The 4,588-nt window shown below is 48.3% G+C and overlaps 1 pseudogene across 1 annotated transcript; it reads left to right on the top strand.

Moving 5' to 3' along the window:
• Positions 1–107: 107 nt before the first annotated feature.
• Positions 108–4,520, top strand: LOC309655832 (etoposide-induced protein 2.4 homolog pseudogene; annotated as a pseudogene). The gene has a single exon. The product of its transcript is annotated as an etoposide-induced protein 2.4 homolog pseudogene (transcript).
• Positions 4,521–4,588: the final 68 nt, after the last annotated feature.

Raw genomic sequence — 4,588 nt, 5'->3', positions numbered from 1 at the left:
GGGGCGCGTGGCCCCGCCCACACTAGCTAATGATTGGCTCGGAAGGAAAAAGGGGTGGGGCAACCCAGGCTGCTTGGCTACCGAGCGTCTTCCCCTCCTGGTGGGCGGTCCCTACCACCACTCTGGCTCTCAAAGGGAGAAAGGTGCAAGGAGTTTGGTGGTGTGACCGATGATTGCAAACTTTAGAATTCACTGCGGGGTGAAATCGAGGGGGTGTGGAAGGCATGGTGTGTGCAGAGAACTGGGAGTGGTCCATTTTGCCGTTGGCAGCTATGGGGGACTTTTTGAGCTGTAGTATGGAAGAACAAGTCAGGAGGCAGGAATACCAGATGGAAGGGCATTGTAACAGCCCTGGCAGAAATGACGGGGCAGAAGGACGATGGGAAGAAGCACTATAAGGGGAGAGGTGGGAGGAAAGTGGGCGTTGAAAGAGGAAGAACAGGTGTGACCATTTTGCCTGTCTAATAAATATTTTTTGAACTTGCTTTGGGAATTTTGAGGCAATTCAAAGAGCTTAACATCTAGTTGGAAAAACAAGACCCATGCACAGGCTACCAAGAAGGAATATTTTTAGAGTAACAGCGTGAGAAAATTGAGAGCCTCAGGCCCAAGGAGTGCCTGTGTGAACCTTGTCTGGCAGGGAGGTCACCAAATTCCTCTACAGTTGGTAGATGCTGTGCCTGCGCAAACAGGCGGTGAGGCTGTCAGGTGTGGGAAGTCTAATGACTCACCCGTGGCACAGCTGGTACCTACATATCAGTGAGAACTGCTGCAGGTAAGAGTTGGAAGGAACTTTGGAGACCCTCGACACTATCCCCTTCTTTACTCTTACCATTTTATGGAAGAGGAAACTGAGACCCAGAGAGGGGATTGGAGTTGCCCAAGATCATGCAACTAGTTTGGATCAGAGGTGGGACCAGAACCCAGGTCTCCAGATGCAGGATCTATGTCCCTCAAACGCTGCTTCTCTCTTGCACCCCAGGAGATGCAAGAGAACTTGTCAAAGACTGTGTCGACAGAAGCAAGCACTTCCTCATTCTAGGAGTGATAAAGAAACACAGTGGCTGTTGCTGAATGAACAGCCATTTTCTTTATTTTCCATTACTTTCTCTGCAAGATTATGTTGTTAATATTGTCCACAACAGCAAGCCCAGACACCTAACACAAGCAAACAAACAAAACAACAACAACAAAAAGCATTCGTACACATCTTCTAGTGATCAGGGTGAGTAATGGTTTTTGATGTTACAGAACTCATCTTGGGGGAGATAAAATAGGACACCATGACCTTCATTTCTCCTTAGCCTCATAACCAAAATGTAACTCTGCAGGGGCAGGTGAGAGGCATTGCAATAGGGTGGAAAAACTGGAAGTTGGGAAACCTAGGTTTCTTGCATTGGACACCACCTTGTTGGGTCTCCTTGGGCAAGTCTTGTCCACTCTCTGGTCCCATTTCCTTATCTAAACAATGAGAGCACTTCTCTGTGATACCTGAGGTCCCCTTTCTCCCTTGCTCTCCCCCTCCATAAACTCTAAGCAGAAATAGAGTGTGATTGTGAAAGGAGAGAGGAAGAAAGTGCGGAAGTGCATTTAATTCAATGATTTTTAAACTCTAGTTTAAAACTAGTTTTATTCATTAAACAGATGTTTACTGAGTATCAATTTATGCCAGGCACTTGGGCATTTTCTTTGCTGAAATGAGATAGGACCCCACCAATGAATAAAGAAAGGCATGCCCCAAATTTAAGGAGCCACATATCCACCTTTAAGAAATCATCCCATTTCTTTGCCTTACAAAAAGATAGGTATTTGGGTTAAAATAAAATTCGATTTTCCCAAATGTAATCTAAAGCTTTTCAGAAGCAGTTCAGTGCCACAGATATTGACCAGTCCCTTTAAGACTCTATGCTGGGTCTTCACATAACACTGGGAACTGAGAGATAAACATGGAGCTCATCTTGTGGGGGAAGACAAGCCAGTGACTCCCACTTAACACAGTCCATGATATGGGCTGTAAGAGAGGGTTGAAATTTGTCCTTGGGGGCTGTACTGGGTTGAAGCATGTCCCCCAAAACTTCATGTCTGCCTGAATCCTGTGAATGTTACCTTCTTTGGAAGTAGCGTCTTTGGAGATGTAATCTGTAAAATTAAGATGAGGTCATACTGGATTACAGTGTGCCTTCATGCAATGATTGGTGTCCTTAAAAGAAGACACCAAGGCAGCCCCGTGCGGCCCGGGCATGCCCAGTGTGGGCGCAGCGGCCCCGGCCCTGGGAGCGCCCGGGCGGGAGCGGGTGGCCGGGCGCGGAGGGGTGCGGAGGGGTGTGGAGGAGCCGAGCGGGCCAGCGGTGGGCCAGGGGCCGAGCTGGAGCCAGAGCCGCGTGGGGGGTGGGGGGAGGAAGCTGCCGGAAACTTCTCTACCTGAAGTGAGTGCATCTGTGTAGGATTTGACCCAAGGAGAAGATGGTACATACAGTGTTGTGCAAGTTGCCTTCCCTCTGCTGTATTCCCTGCTCTTCCTGTTCTGGGTGGCAGTAGTCCAGTTGGGTCAATAAGGTGCTTCATGATGAGACATCTGGGGACACTTCTCTCTCCTTTGTGTAGTTGATAGTTTGGGCGGTGAAGAGATGGCTGACAGCGTCAAAACCTTTCTGCAGGACCTTGCCAGGGGAATCAAAGACTCCATCTGGGGAATTTGTACCATCTCAAAGCTAGATGCTCAAATTCAACAAAAGAGAGAGGAGCAGCTTCGAAGAAGGGCAAGCAGGGTCCTGGCTCAGAGGAGAGCCCAGAGTATAGAGAGGAAGCAAGAGAGTGAACCACGTACTGTTAGTAGAATTTTGCAGTGCTGCGCTTGGAATGGTGGAGTATTCTGGTTCAGTCTCCTTTTGTTTTATCGAGTGTTTATTCCCGTGCTTCAGTCAGTAACGGCCCAAATTGTTGGTGATCCGTCACTACATGGGGATGTTGGGTCGTGGCTCGAGGTTCTCCTCACGTCAGTTTTCAGTGCTCTTTTGGTGCTCCGCCTGTTTGTGCTTAGCAAAGCTGTGAATGCCATTTGGTTTCAGGACACAGCTGACCTGGCCTTCGAGGTATCAGGGAGGAAGCCTCACCCATTCCCTAGTGTCAGCAAAATAATTGCTGAAAAGCTCTACAACCTTTTGCTGCAGGATCTTTTCCTCCTCCAGGGGGTGTTTGTGAGTCTCTTTCCCACCCACCTTGTTGGTCAGCTGGTTAGTCTCCTGCATATGTCTCTTCTCTGCTCACTATACTGCTTCGAATATCGTTGGTTCAATAAAGGAATTGAAGGAATTACAGGAATTGAAATGCACCAGCGATTGTCAAACATAGAACCCCTTACTACCTTGGATTTGGTCTGCCCTCGGCTTTCCTCACAGCAATGCAGTCCTCCTACATTGTCAGTGGCTGCCTAGTCTCTATCCTCTTTTCCTTTATTCATTATCAGCGCCAATGAAGCAAAGACCCCTGGCAAAGCATACCTTTTCCAATTGCGCCTCTTCTCCTTGGTGGTTTTCTTAAGCAACAGACTCTTCCACAAGACGGTCTACCTGCAGTCTGCCCTGAGTAGTTCAGCTTCTGCAGAGAAGTTCCCCTCACCGCACCCATCTCCTGCCAAACTGAAGGCTGCTGAGGACCCCTGAGTCGCCTGCCACCTAGAGGGGATGGGTGGGATTGGAAGGATGCCGCGTCAGCTCTTTTTCTCGTTCACCTCCCCGACCAGGGAAGGCAGGACCCACTCTGCCAAGGGCCCTGTGCATATTCCCTTCTCTCTGAGGAATTGGGATTTTTGTCTCTGGTGCACGTAAGGCAGAATCATCCTGACACCAGTATGGATTTTAAACACCAGTGAGTCTGAAAGGACCACAGGTTTTTCTGCTGCTCTTTTCTAGCATTTGCCAGCCCCTGTGCCTGGACTGATTTGAATACTTCTTCTCCCTGTGTCGTCTGTCCTCCCACCTCCCCTTCCTGCCTTCCACCACCGCTGGATGAATGGATTTTTGTAATCCTAGTTGTTGTATTTTGTGGACCTGTTGTTTTGGTTTTTCTGTGAAGCACATATATTGGACGTGGGAAGTAAAGGAGACTCTGCTGCTCCTGGTCACTCCCGTTACAGCCATCACTGTCTTGTTTCTTGTAACTCAGGCTAGATTTGGTCTCTTGCTCCACTGCAAAAAAAAACAAGCCTGAAGAGATGGGACAGGAGGAAAGACCTCACAGCCAGATCTGCTGGGTTTTGAGGAGTGGTTTTCTTTCTTCCCCTTGAAGGGGAAAAAGCTTTTTTCACTGGTACATTTAAAGCTCCCCCAGCTATAGGGAGGTACCAATTTTGGACAAGTGCCACTGCAAAACAGAATGCTCAGAGAACCTAAACTTTTAAACTCTGGGGGTCTGAACTTTACTGTTGGCCACTGCTGGGTCTGTCTGGTATTTCAAAGGAATATTGGGTGCTGCAAATAGGAACTGAAGGGGTAAACTTATTAAACCCATTAAACCTGTGATTGGTTGGTGTTTTCCTGTCATTTTAAAGAGACTAAATATGGGGTATGGGGGAAAGGGCAGGTGTCAA

Source organism: Balaenoptera physalus, assembly GCF_965194825.1.
Source record: "Balaenoptera physalus genome assembly, chromosome: 1".
NCBI classification, from domain to species: Eukaryota; Metazoa; Chordata; class Mammalia; order Artiodactyla; family Balaenopteridae; genus Balaenoptera; species Balaenoptera physalus.
This window is presented reverse-complemented; position numbering and strand designations above follow the sequence as displayed.